At 40.8% G+C, this 15,510-nt stretch overlaps 1 protein-coding gene and 1 pseudogene across 1 annotated transcript in view; both read left to right on the forward strand.

Moving 5' to 3' along the window:
* LOC106578320 (twinkle mtDNA helicase-like) overlaps positions 1–15,510 on the forward strand; it is a 51,821-nt pseudogene that overhangs the window by 20,820 nt on the left and 15,491 nt on the right.
* LOC106578304 (leucine zipper putative tumor suppressor 2 homolog) overlaps positions 12,432–15,510 on the forward strand; it is a 48,622-nt gene continuing 45,543 nt past the window's right edge. The window contains exon 1 of the mRNA XM_014156986.2: positions 12,432–12,785. The gene's annotated coding sequence lies outside the window, so the exon portion shown is untranslated. The remainder of the gene's footprint in view (positions 12,786–15,510) is intronic.

The following is a 15,510-nucleotide window of genomic DNA, read 5'->3' on the forward strand; positions in this document are numbered from 1 at the left end:
AAGCAGGAGTAGCTAATACTCCAGGGCCTCCAACCGAGAGAAAAAAGCCAATTGAACTCACTCTCAAATTAGGCATCTGTACAGGCACCTTCAAAGTGGGCCCTAGTAAACCTAATCCACTATTACCAAACGCATGCAATGTCTGTCTACACCACCATGAAAGTCGGTGTGCAGCATACTGTACCAGAGCAAATGATCTCTCGGCACAGCCATTAATTGCAGCATTATAGGCATAAGCCATGTCCCATAAGCCGATTAACTAACTGTGCAGTGTCTCCCCAATGGTCCCCATAAATATACCCTCGAAATATGCCAACCCGTCTATGTATGAGCGAGGGTAATTTTTTACAATTTTTTTTGGTCCATTATGCCTCCTAATGTGATGACTTTGTAGAATGACTTGGTAAGGTAGAGCAATGTACTGTAGATAGTGGTAGGCATGGCATTTTACCATTATCAAAGGTGGTATTTTATCTTTTTGGTTTGATGTATTGTGTCATTCTGTATTGGATATCATCAGGTCATTTCATCTGAAATACAGTACCAAACTGAAACATTACATTACAAAAATACATATGACATTGTACTTCAGTTACCAAAAGACTATTATAAACTGGGTAGTTTGAGCCCTGAATGCTGATTGGCTGACAGCCATGGTATACCACGGGTATGACAAAAATTGTATATAGCTTCGCATTGCATCGTGCCTAAGGACAGCCCTTAGCCGTGGTATATTGACCATATACCACACACCCTCAGGCCTTGTTACTTAAATAAACCTGCCATCAAAGTAAGTGCACCATTCACTAGATAACAAAGCAATTCGTCTGGCCCTCTGATTGGCTACACAGGATAGTTTGCTTGGTCGGAGGACCTTTGGCTCCAAGCCGGTCAAGTCTCCAGCTCCAGGCAGTAATCACCAGACTGATGCCTGCAGAATTACAGCAGATAAAAACCAGGGAGATTGAATGGAACCAGAAAAAAAATGTATGCTCATATTGAATGGCACATTTGGACCGCACATTGACTGAAAATAACACTTGCTATCCCCATTTCCCAGTTGTTGTCCCAATTGTTCATTTACAAGCACATTAGAAAATACCAAACAAAACATTCACATTCTTTTAACCTTTATTGATTAAAACGCAGGATTATGGGTAATGACATAACTGATATCTTGTTTTTACTCCATGGAAAGCAGTTGGAAATGTAATTTACAGTGGCAAGAAAAAGTATGTGAACCTTTTGGAATTACCTGGACTTCTGCATAAATTGGTCATAACATTTGATCTGATCTTCATCTAAGTCACAACAATAGACAAACACAGTCTGCTTAAACTAATAACGCACAAACAATTATACGTTTTCATATCTTTATTGAACACAATGTGTACACCAAACGTTTTCTGCAGTTGCGATCAGACCTGCACAGCGGTCAGGAGGAATTTTGTCTGGTGTGAACCTCTCTCTTGAGGTCATGCCCTAGCATCTCAATCGGGTTGAGGTCAGGCCACTCCAGAAGGCGTATTTTCTTCTGTTGAAGCCATTCTGTTGTTGATTTACTTCTGTGTTTTGGGTCGTTGTCCTGTTGTATCACCCAACTTCTGTTAAGCTTCAATTGACGGACAGATAGCCTTACATTCTCCTGCAAAATGTCTTGATAAACTTGGGAATTCATTTTTCCGTCGATGATGGCAAGCTGTCCAGGCCCTGAGGCAGCAAAGCAGCTCCAAACCATGATGCTCCCTCTACCATACTTTACACTTGGGATGAGGTTTTGATGTTGGTGTGCTGTGCCTTTTTTTCTCCACACATAGTGTTGTGTGTTCCTTCCAAACAACTCAACTTTAATTTCATCTGTCCACAGAATATTTTGCCAATAGCGCTGTGGAACATCCAGATGCTCTTTTGCGAACTTCAGATGTGCAGTAATGTTTTTTTTGGACAGCAGTGGCTTCTTCTGTGGTGTCCTCCCATGAACACCATACTTGTTTAGTATTTTACGTATCGTAGACTCGTCAACAGAGATGTTAGCATGTTATAGAGATTTCTTTAATCTACAGGATCGGTGGATCCCCTGCGGGACGGATGAGCTAACGTAGGCTAATGTGATTAGCATGAGGTTGTAAGTAACAAGAACATTTCCCAGGACATAGACATATCTGATATTGGCAGAAAGCTTACATTTTTGTTAATCTAACTGCACTTTTTCCAATTTAAAGAAGCTATTACAGTGAAATAATACCATGTTATTGTTTGAGGAGAGTGCACAGTTATGAACTTCAAAATTTATTAATAAACCAATTAGGCACATTTGGGCAGTCTTGAACAGAAATACAATGGTTAATTGGATCAGTCTAAAACGTTGAACATACACTGCTGCCATCTAGTGGCCAGAATCTAACTTGCGGCAGGGCTGGAATAATACATTATGTCCTTTCTCTTGCATTTCAAAGATGATGGTAGAAAAAAACGCACCTCCTTAAGAGGTTTTAAGTCTTTAGCTGACACTCTAGTATTCTTCTTAACCTCATTGAGTATTCTGCGCTGTGCTCTTGCAGTCATCTTTGCAGGACGGCCACTCCTAGGGAGAGTAGCAACAGTGCTGAACTTTCTCCATTTATAGACAATTTGTCTTACCGTGGACTGATAAATGTCAAGGCTTTTAGAGATACTTTTGTAACCCTTTCCAGCTTTATGCAAGTCAACAACTCTTAATCTTGGGTCTTCTGAATAGCAAACTCAAATTTTGTGAGCATTCCCTATAAAAAAAATTATAGGGAAGGGCAGCTCTTACCAACATCTCCAATCTCGTCTCAATGATTGTACTCCAGGTTAGCTGACTCCTGACTCCAATTAGCTTTTGGAGAAGTCATTAGCCTAGGGGTTGACATACTTTTTCCAACCTACACTGTGAATGTTTAAATGATGTATTCAATATAGACAAGAAAAAATACAATCATTTGTGTGTTATTAGTTTAAGCAGACCGGGTTTGTCTGTTGTTGTGACTTGGATGAAGATCAGATCTAATTGTATGACCAAATTATGCAGAAATCCAGATAATTCCAAAGGGTTCATACTTTTTCTTGCCACTGTATAATAAACGTATTCGTCTTTGAAACATGATCCATGCCATATGTCCTTTTTACCTCTAAAATGAATTCTAGAATATAACCACCAAAATGACAACAATTTATCAAAAGTTTTGCAATGGTTACTCACAGTATACGAAACAGCTTTCCTTCAAATGTATCTTTTCATAACATGACAGCAAAAATAAACAGGCATGACAATTTCTGTAATGTCACGATCACATGCTGATTAACATTTGTATTATTTTGGTACAAGGCATTAACAAATTAAAAAGTATGACAAACTACAGTGCATTCAGAAAGCATACAGACCCCTTGACTTTTTCCACATTTTGTTACATTATAGCCTTATTCTAAAATGGATTAAATAAAAAATGTTCCTCACACAATACCCCATAATCACAAAGTGAAAATACGTTTTTTGAAATTTTTGCAAATGTATTAAAAATTAAAAAAACAGATACCTGATTGACAGACGTATTCAGACCCTTTGCTAAGAGACTCGGAATTGAGCTCAGGTGCATCCTGTTTCCATTGATCATCCTTGAGATGTTTCTACAACTTAATTGAAGTCCACCTGTGGTAAATTCAATTGATTGGACATGATTTGGGAAGGCACACACCTGTCTATACAAGGTCCCACAGTTGACAGTGCTTGTCAGAGCAAAAACCAAGCCACGAGGTCGAAGCACTCCACCAATCAGGCCTGTAGAGTGGCCAGACAGAAGCCACTCCTCAGTAAAAGGCACATGACAGCCCGCTTGGAGTTTGCCAATAGGCATCTAAAGGACTCTCAGACCTTGAGAAACAAGATTCTCTGGTCTGATGAAACCAAGATTGAACTCTTTGGCCTGAATGCCAAGCGTCACACAACTGGAGGAAACCTGGCACCATTCCTACGTTGAAAAATGGAGGTAGCAGAATCATACTGTGGGGAGGTTTTTCAGCGGAAGGGACTGGGAGACTAGTCAGGATCGAGGGAAAGATGAACGGAGCAAAGTACAGAGAGATCCTTGATGAAAATCTGCTCCAGAGCGATCAGGACCTCAGACTGGGGCGAAGGTTCACCTTCCAACAGGACAATTACCCTAAAACACAGCCAAGACAATGCAGGAGTGGCTTTGGGACAAGTCTCTGAATGTCCTTGAGTGGCCCTGCCAGAGCCCGGACTTGAATCCGATCGAACATCTCTGAAGAGACCTGAAAATAGCTGTGCAGCGACGTTCCCCATCCAACCTGACAGAGCTTGAGAGGATCTGCAGAGAAGAATGAGGAGAAACTCCCCAAATACAGGTGTGCCAAGCTTGTAGCTTCACACCCAAGAAGACTCGAGGCTGTAATCACTGCCAAAGGTGCTTCAACAAAGTACTGAGTAAAGGGTCTCAATAATTATGTGAATGTGATATAGTTTTTGAAAACATTTCTCAAAACCTGTTTTTGCTTTGTTATTATGGGGTATTGCGTGAAGATTGATGAGGGCAAAAAACAATTTAATCAATTTTCGAATAAGGCTGTAACGTAACAAAATTTTTGAAAAAGTCAAGGGATCTGAATTCTTTCCAAATGCACTGTATGAATACATTTGAATCCCATTTTATTACATCTCCCTGGAGGTGTTTGCAAAGTAATTTGGAGTAGTTATTTTCCTTGTGGCTCAGTGTTACCTGGCACATAAACTTGCCTCTCATGTGAGACATTGCTTTGGACAAGAACAATGGCAACATCAGTTAAATTATTCCTAAAATATGCAAATTAAAATCCACCCTTAGGGAGGTTATTTTCATAAAAGTTCATTGACGTCTTTCAAATGAATGAATGGGAAGTACGCAAGGGAAGAATTATGGAGTGCTAAAGAAACCCCATTGTCATAACATTCCAATGCTTTGAGATGGGTTTTATGTCGTCTTGTTTGCTCTGTTTACTTTGAGCAGTCTAATGATAGCTTGAACTTTATTCCTCTTGTCTTTCTGTTTTTCAGGTGATGAATCGAGAATGTGATATCAGCATGCATGCCAATTTTATTTTACATACCCTACACCTGAGCTGTAAAGACAAAAAATATATAATCTCTAACATACTAAAATGTTCCCTATCCATTTCAGAGAGCAGGCTGGTAACTAAAGCCTCCTATTTGCATGCTGTTGGTAACAGCCTCCCTAATGACAATAGTAATATGGTTACTTAGCAGCACATTCATAGTAATATCTGGTCCATGTGGGAATGGAATCAGTGGTGGAAAAAGTACCCATGTGTCATACTTGAATAAAGATAAAGATACCTTAATAGAAAATGACTCAAGTGAAATTCATCCAGTAAAATAATACTTGAGTAAAGTCTAAAAGTATTTGGTTTTAAATATACTTAAGTATCAAAAGTAAATGTAATTGTTAAAATAGACCTAAGTATCAAAAAGTAAGAGTATAAATAATTTCTAATTACTTATATTAAATAAACTAGACAGCATAATTTTCCCATTTACAAATGAAGCATTTGCATTTTGTACATAATGTTGATGTTTCCATCTCTTATGACAGAAAAGAGCTTCTGGATATCAGAATAGTGATTACTCACCTCTAACTGGACTACGATTTTGTCTTTAATATGTCCAACGTGAAGGACATTCTGCTTCTCCGAGACCAGGCTCAAATCCCCGTCATTCGCGTGAAGAAAAGACGGAAATACAGGGGGGCGAAGATCGGGGTGCCTTGTGAGAATTCATCGGCGAGTGGGTAACCCGCCTCTGCATGTTGGCCAATAGAACGGATGGTAATCACTGGAGAATGAACACGATTATCTCCGTTCGAGACTATCCTACCCACGGGATATTAAAAACTGTAATATCTTATGTTTCACCGAGTCATGGCTAAACGACGACACGGACAATATACAGTTGGCTGGGTTTTCCAAGGCATCGGCAGGACAGAACAGATTCGTCTGGTAAGACGAGGGGTGGGGGTGTGTCTATTTGTCAGTAACAGCTGGTGTGTGATGTCTAATATTAAGGAAGTCTCAAGGTATTGCTTGCCTGAGGTAGAGTACCTCATGATAAGCTGTAGACCACACTATCTACCAAGAGTTATCTATATTTTTCGTAGCTGTCTATTTACCACCACAAACTGAAGCTGGCATTAAGACCACACTCAATGGGCTGTATAAGGCCATAAGAAAACAAGAAAATGTTCACCCAGAAGCGGCGCTCCTAGTGGCCAGGGCTTTTATGCAGGCAAACTTAAATCCATTTGACCTAATTTCTACCAGCAACTCACATGTGCAACCAGAGGAAAAAAGATTCTAGCCCACCTTTACTCCACACACAGAGACGCATACAAAGCTCTCCCTCGCCCCCCATTTGGTAAATCTGACCATAATTATATCCTCCTGATTCCGGCTTACAAGCAAAAACTAAAGCAGGAAGTACAAGTGGCTCGCTCAATATGGAAGTGGTCAGATGACGCGGATGCTACGCTACAGGACTGTTTTGCTAGCACTGACTGGAATATGTTCCAGGATTCATAAAATGGCATTGAGGAGAATACCACCTCAGTCACCGGCTTCATCATTAAGTGCATCAACGACGTCGTCCCCATAGTGACCATACATACATATCCCAATCAGTAGCCATGGATTGTAGGCAACATCCTCACCGAGCTAAAGGCTAGAGTTGCCACTTTCATTGAGCGGGACACTAATCCGGACGTTTATAAGAAATCTCGCTATGCTGCCCTTAGACGGACCATCACAGGCAAAGCGTCAATACATTCATAAGACAGCAGGGCCAGACGGATTACCAGGACTTGTACTCAGAGCATGCGCGGACCAACTGGCAAGTGTCTTCACTGACATTTTCAACCTCTCCCTGATAGAGTCTGTAATACCTTTATGTTTCAAGCAGATCACCAGAGTCCCTGTGCCCAAGAAACCGAAGGGAACCTGCCTAAATGACTACCGCCCCGTAGCACTCACGCCGGTAGCCATAAAGTGCTCACATCAACACCATCATCCCGGAAACACTAAACCCACTCCAATTCGCATACCGCCCAACAGATACACAGATGCAATCTCAATCGCACTCCACCCTGCCCTTCCCACCTGGACAAAAGGAACTCCTATGTGGGAGTGCTCAGCGTTCAACACCATAGTGCCCACAAAGCTCATCACTAAGCTAAGGACCCTGGGACTAAACACCTCCCTCTGCAACTGGATCCTGGACTTCCTGACAGACCACCCCCAGGTGGTAAGGGTAGACAACAACACATCTTCCATGCTGATCGTCAACACGGGGGCCCCTCAGGGGTGCGTGCTTAGTCCCCTCCTGTACTCCCTGTTCACCCACGACCGTGTGGCCAAGCACGACTCCAACACCATCATTAAGTTTGCTGACGACAACAGTGGTAGGCCTGATCACCGACAACGATGAGACAGCCTATAGGGAGCAGGTCAGAGACCTGGCAGTGTGGTGCCAGGACAACAGCATCTCCCTCAACGTGAGCAAGACAAAGGAGCTGATCGTGGACTACAGGAAAGAAGGGCCGAACATGCCCCCATTCACATCGACGGGCTGTAGTGGAGCGGGTCTAGAGTTTCAAGTTCCTTCGTGTCCACATAACCCAAATCATGGTCCAAACACACCAAGACAGTCATGAGGGCACGACAACACCTTTTTCCTCTCCGGAGACTGTGAAGATTTGGCATAGGTCCTCAGATCCTCAAAAAGTTCTACAGCTGCACCGTCGAGAGCATCCTGACCGGTTGCATCACCGCCTGGTATGCAACTGCTAGGCATCCGACCGTAAGGCACTACAGAGGCTAGCGCATCCGACCCAGTACATCACTGGGGCCAAGCTTCCTGCCATGAAGGACCTATATACTAGGCGGTGTCAGAGGAAGGCCCACAAAATTGTCAGAGACTCCAGTCACCCAAGTCATAGACTGTTCTCTCTGCTACTGCACAGCAAGCGGTACCGGAGCATCAAGTCTAGGTCCAAAAGGTTCCTTCACAGCTTCTACCTCCAAGCCATAAGACTGCTGAACAATTAATCAAATGGCTACCCGGACTATTTACATTGACCCCCCCTTTGTTTTTACACTGCAGCTACTTGCTGTTTATTATCTATGCATAGTCACTTTACCTCTACCTACATGTACAAATTACCTCGACTAACCTGTACCCCTGCACATTGACTCTGTACTGGTACCCTCTGTATATAGTCTCGTTATTGTTATTTTATTGTGTTACTTTTTACTTAATATTTTGCTTTAGTTTATTTAGTCAATATTTTCTTAACTCTTTCTTGAACTGCATTGTTGGTTAAGGGCTTGTAAGTAAGCATTTCATGTTAAGGTCTACACCTGTTGTATTCGGTGCATGTGACAAATAAAATTAGATTTGATGTTACTTGGACCATTTTCTTGTCCTGCTAAGCATTCAAAATGTAATGAGTACTTTGGGGTTCGGGGAAAACGTATGGAGTTGTCATGTCCTGACCAGTATAGGGGTTATTTGTTATTGTAGTTTGGTCAGGACGTGGCAGAGGATATATGTTTTATGTGGTTCGGGGTGGTGGTTTGTTTAGAAGGGTGTTTGATTTATTATTTCCGGGTTTTGGGTTATGTTCTATGTTTTTGTATTTCTATGTTCTTTCTAGTTTAGTATTTTCTATGTTAGGAAATTGGGTGTTGGACTCTCAATTGGAGGCAGGTGTTTGTAGTTGCCTTTGATTGAGAGTCCTATATATAGGGATATGTTTTGTTTGTTAATTGTGGGTAGTTGTATATTGCACTGCTGTTATTTATTTAGCCTTTATTTAACCTTTTGGTCTGTCGTTCTTTGTTTTCTTGTGTTTTTCGTGTTCACTAATTATTATTAAATATTATGATGAACATGCAACCCGCTGCGCCTTGGTCCTCTCTCTCCTACGACAGCCGTTACAGGAGTAAAAAGTACATTATTTTCTTTAGGAATGTAGTGAAGTAAATGTTTTCAAAAATATCTATAGTAAAGTAAAGTACAGACACACCAACAAAGTTACTTAACTAGTACTTTAAAGTATTTTTACACCACTGAATGGAACCCACAACACATGCTCCAACCAACTACGGCATCGAAAACACATGAGCGTTACACACTAGGATGCATCACTAGGGCTGTGATCTGCAGGGCCAGAAAAAATAGGAGGTTTAGCTGACAAGAGAGTAGATCACATGATAGGTAATTTTGTGCTGTCCTGATTTCCTAGCATTGTGTCAGAGTGGCTGAGCAAGGTAGAAAGGGCAGGTAGGCATTGGGCTCAGGTGTCAGGGGGTCAGCAGAGAAGCGGTTGAATGCATTGAGGGGAAAGGAAAGCTCACTGATGTAACCTGGTCCCAGATCTGTTTGTACTGTATAGCCAACTCCTATGGTCGTTGTCAGGGCATGGTAGGTATTATAAATTATGTTACAAAATTCTTGCCACCAACAGAACGTTATGTATATGGGGCATACAACCATCTCATATATGGCACATGGAACTCATAAGAGGGTGGTTTACGGAGATAGGTGGGATGGGCTGAGAGCAGCTGAGGGGTGGTTTTAAAAGCTCATGATCTATAATAGTTATGACTGAAAATACTATTTATAATATATACTGGATGTGTTTAAGTGCTATCTATCCAGGTGTAATGTATATCAAATAACGACACTGAACAAAAGTATAAAACGCAACATGTAAAGTGTTGGTCCCATGTTTTATGAGCTGAAATAAATGATCCCAGAAATGTTCCATACAAAAAGCTTATTTCTCTCAAATGTTGTCTACAAATGTGTTTACTTCCCTGTTAGTGAGCATTTCTCCTGCCAAGATAAACCTGACCGTTGTGGCATGTCAAGAAGCAGCACCTTGTGCTGGTGACAATAAAATACCACTCTAAAAAAATGCAGTTTTGCCACACAACACAATGCCACAGATGTCTCAAGTTTTGAGGGAGAGTGCAATTGGCATGCTGACTGCAGGAATGTCAACTAGAGCTGTTGCCAGACAATTTAATGTTAATTTCTCTACTATAAGTCACCTCCAATGTTGTTTTAGAGAATTTGTCAGTACTTTCAACCCACCTCACAACCGCTGACCACGTGTATGTCGTCGTGTGGGTGAGCAGTTTTCTGATATCAACGTTGTGAACAGGGTGCTCCGTGGTGGCGGTGGGGTTATGGTATGGGCAGGCATAAACTACAGACAACGAACACAACTGCATTTTATCTATGGCAATTTGAATGCACAGAGATACCGTGCTGAGATCCTGAGGCCCATTGTCATGCCATTTATCCACTGCAATCCCCTCATGTTTCAGCATGATAATGCACGGCCCCATGTCGCAAGGATCTCTACACAATTCCTGGAAGCTGAAAATGTCCCAGTTCTTCCATGGACTGCATACTCACCAGACATAACACCCACTGAGCATGTTTGGGATGCTCTACGTCGACGTGTATGACAGCGTTATGCAGTTCTCTCCAATATCCATTGAAGAGGAGTGGGACAACATTCCACAGGCCACAATCAACTCTATGCAAAGGAAACGTGTCGCGTTGCATGATGCAAATGGTGGTCACACCAGATACTGACTGGTTTTCTGATCCACGCCCCTAACTGTTTTTTAAGGTGTCTGTGATCAACAGATGCATATCTGTATTCCCAGTCATGTGAAATCCATAGATTAGGGCCTAATGCATTTATTTCAATTGACTGATTTTCTTATATGAACTGTAACTCAGTAAAATCTTTGAAATTGTGGCATGTTGCGTTTATATTTTTGTTCTGTATATATTTATCTATGTAACTAGTGTTTAAAAAAGTGTGATATGTGTGTAGAATGCACAAAAAAATACACATTTAAATAAAGATCTGGTTGGGTGAAGCAAGTGGCCTCCTAAGTGTTCTACACATGTCATGTCAAGTGAAACAAGAGCAGGAGAAGAAGGCTGGAAGAGGGTGTATGGTCAAAGCCTGTATCAACATTATAGAACATCTCCGGTGTGGTGTGTAAACCCTATACACAACCCGGATCATATCCATGTGTAAGAATTGGCAATTTGTGGGAGTTATTATTGCAGAAGCTTCAGTTTACAATAGACAAATTATAACTTGTGAATGTCACTTTGGTTAAGTTCCTTGGCATATGATGCCATTGTGATTTATTGTCATTGCATGCACTGTGCTATGTGCTCATAATGGAAATTTGGACAGGTTTCAAATGAAGGAAATATATTCTCAAATGACCTAGTCTGTGTGCATTGCAGGGCCAGTGAGTGACCATTTTGAGTTAAATGAGTTATGTTCATTGGCCAGTTAATTTGGATGATTATTTCCATTCTGCAAGTTGAGCTACCCCCCCCCCCCCACACACACACACAAAAAACACTGGACACAGTGGAAACCATTATCACTCAAATTACAGCTAGGCAAGCTGTCTTGCAATGATAAACATCTTGAGCATGCACCCCTGGCTAAAGGAAAGTGAGAGCAGTGGAAAGACAAAAAGTCCCATTGCTCATACTGCGAGAGAGAGAGAACATTCAGTGGTTTGCAGAGCCTCGTTGTTAATACACTTGCATCCAATTTACACAATTATCAGTGACTGTAACAAAAAGGCTCCTCAAATTGTCCTGTGGTCAAATAAGTAGGCCTATGGTTGAATTTCCCCTCATTCCTTGTATGACTGATTTATTTAGAATGATCTGTATTGCTGCCTGGAACCCTACCCCAGGGCACAAAACAGCCTATTGGTAAATCCAATTACTGTGAGAATGGTTTTCAACTCTGTTAAAATAAAAGCAAGCTTGAAAAATCTGGCATGCTCATAAAGTGTGTGCACAGTTGTGTGTGTGCAGGGAGCTTTGTCACTAGGCAGTGTCTTAGGATAATGTCATTTGGACCCGGTAATGGGTCATGCTGAGTTCAACAATAAAAACATTAGTATGTGGAAGAAAAATAACATTCTACTACCATATATATGTGGGCTTGTTTCATTTCAGTGAGTAAAAGCTGGTCTATGACGATAGAGGCGAGTCAGGTACGACCTGGTTTTACATATTCAGAATAGAGGGGAAGCTGTTGCACTAGAACGGGTAGGGAAACTGTGTTGCTTATCTTCAGGACAAACAATTGTATAACAAAGTCACCTGTTCATTTACTTGTGACTTAAAGTAGTCTATGACAGTCAGAGTGACATGCTATATGTGTAAAATCTTACATTGAAGGTCACTATTGGTGGTTGTGAGGAGCTGTTATCGTCAGGAAATCATAATTTCCACTTCCATTTGCACATTCAGCATCACAAAAACAGCGGTCATAGACAAGGCAAGAGACCCATTCTTCAACTCATTGGTCATCACATTACTTGAGCCAGTGGTGGTGCAGCTATTGGGGGCTGGGCTCAGTAAGACAGACTCAACGGGCATTTTTCTGCAAGCGTTCAGCACAAATTCAGCAGTCGGAACAGTGAGCTCGAGCGCTCACATCAACAACACGCGACATCGCGTTCGTTACAAAGAGGAAGAGACGGAAATGTTAGGCACGAAAAAACTTTTCCAGCTACAAACGATAAATTAAAAGAACAGGACAAGAGGACAGAACACCCACGTCAAACAGTTATTTTATAAAGAATTTACCAAACGATCAATCTCATACTGAACTTATGCAGCGAGGCTTTTCATGGTAAGTTTTTTTTAATGCTGCAATATGTAACGTTTTGGGCGACCTGACAAAATTCACATGAACGTGATATATAGATCTGTCATTCTCATTGATAGCAAGTCTAAGAAGCGGTAGATGTGTTCGATGTGCGTTATTTCTATGCTTCATGTGTTTAAGATTCGTTTTTGCTTTCTTTCGTTTTTGTACACCAGCTCCAAACAGCTGAAAATACAATATTTTTGGTTATGGAAAATATATTTCACAGTGGTTTAGATGGTACAGTGATTCTCTGCACTATAATTGCTTGTTTGGTCACATAAACTGAAATTAGGCGAACTATTAACATTTTTGTAATCAGGAAATTGTGCAATGATTTCTGAAAAGGGCATCTTTAACTTATACAACGTTGCAGCCTGTGTTATTATAATATGTTGTGTAAATGTACTTTTATAATAGTTTTGTTCACAAGATACTGAGCGTCCCATATAGGAATAGTAGAAATGTTGAAAGAAGGCAGGGTAGCCTTTTGACACAGGTGTAGGCTGTCATACTTTCTGTGAAAACTGTCAATTTCTACATGACTTCTTTAAAAACATAACTAAACTTCTCTGATAAACATATCTTTATAGTGTCAGGCATGTAACATGCATGTCATGGCATGTTTAACTGACCTTTGTCTTTATCCTGATAGGTCAATAATGCAGAGTAAGTTGTCAATAACTGGCTCAGGATGGGAATGCATAATGGCAATATTAAGTCGTTTTCATCTTACCATCCAAACGCATTGTATGCAGCCGGCAATACATTTGTGTCCCTCGTGAACCGTTAGCTAAACATTCTCTATTCAGCCTGCATAGGCTTTGATTTCCTCCATAACTTTATTTAAAGGCAAGAAAGTTGAAAAAGACTGGGAAAAGACTGAAACACAATTTTCCACCACCATGCTAGAATGGCTAAACGCTAATCCCAAATTGTGTGTATCGCGTTCAGCCAATCAGGTTGAAACTATCAGACCAGGGGTTCCGTATTATTTTATGCCTGCTGTGCAGCGGTAGGTTAGGGGTGAAAAAGCAGACTGCTGCAACACACCATTCGGGATTAGCATTTAGCGACTCTAGTATGGTGGTGGAAAATTGTGTTTCATAAGGAAAGTATGCATATTTTCCCATTTTTCTCTTACAGAAGACGTTGAATATAGCGATTCTCCTTTATGCCCGGGAAGAAGCCATTCAACTTTTCAACCTTAATAATGTCAAAATACTGTACAGTGCATTCGGAAAGTATTCAGACCCCTTGGCTTTTTCCACATTTTGCTACATTTTGCCCCCCCCCCCATCAATCTACACACAACCACAATTTGGAATTGATGACCAAAATATTGTTGGTTAGAGCAACAGGTGGATAGGGGTTTTTGGGCCTGTGTTCGGCTGAGTCCATGTTTGTTGAGTGCTTGCTTGTGTAATTTGTTAAAAAGGCATATCCTCTTGTCTGTTTGTATGTGTGACTGCTGCCTGTCCTCTGAAATGAATCCTCTGTAAACAAAGACAGAGCACTTTGCTAGCTAGGGAAATGGTGCCTTCGGAAAGTATTCACACCCCTTGACTTTTGCCACATTTTGTTATTAACAGCCTGAATTTAGATTACATTTAGATTTTGTCACTGATCTACACACAATATCCCATAATGTCAAAGTGGAATTCTATTTTTAGATTCTATTTTTAGTCAGTAAGTATTTAACCCCTTTATAGCAAGCCAAAATAACTTCAGGAGTAAACATTTGCTGAACAAGTCAGATAATAAGTGGCATGGACTAACTTTGTGTGCAATAAGGGTGTTTAACATGATTTTTTTTAATGACTACCCCATATCTGTACACCGCACATACAATTATCTGTAAGGTCCCTCAGTTGAGCAGTGAATTTCAAGCACAGATTCAACGACAAAGACTAGGGAGGTTTTTCCAATGCCTCGTAAAGAAGGGCACCAATTGGTAGATGGAAAAAAATGTAAAATAAAAGCTGACATTGAATATTTTTGAGCATATTGAAGTTATTAATTAGACTTTAGATGGTGTATCAATACACGCAGTCACTACAAAGATACAGGCGTCCTTCATAACTCAGTTGACAGAGAGGAAGGAAACCGCTCAGGGATTTCACTATGAAGCCAATGGTGATTTTTAAACCAGTTAGAGTTAAATGGCTGTGATAGCAGAACTGAGGATGGATCAACAACATTGTAGTTACTCCACAATGCTAACCTAAATGACAGAGGGTAAAGAAGGAAGGCTGTACAGAATACAAATATTCTAAAACATTCATCCTGTTTGCTATAAGGCACTAAAGTAATACTGCAAAGAAATGAACATTTTGTCCTCAATACAAAGCATTATGTTTGGGGAAAATCCAACAAATCACTGAGTACCACTCTTAATATTTTCAAGCATGGTGGTGGCTGCATCATGTTATGAGTATTTGTCATCGGCAAGAACTTGGCAGTTTTTTTAGGATGAAAAGGAATACAACTAAGCACAGGCACTGTATTAGAGGAAAACCTGGTTCAGTCTGCTTTCCAATAGACTTTCCAACAGACAATAACCTAAACCTCAAGGCCAAATATGCTCAAAAGTTACTTACAAGACAACATTGAATGTTCCTGAGTGGCCTAGTTACAGTTTTGACTAAAATTGGCTTGAAAATCTAGGCAAGACTTGAAAATGGCTGTCTAGCAATGATCAACAACCAAC

This window comes from Salmo salar, chromosome ssa19, assembly GCF_905237065.1.
Source record: "Salmo salar chromosome ssa19, Ssal_v3.1, whole genome shotgun sequence".
Classification (NCBI taxonomy): Eukaryota; Metazoa; Chordata; class Actinopteri; order Salmoniformes; family Salmonidae; genus Salmo; species Salmo salar.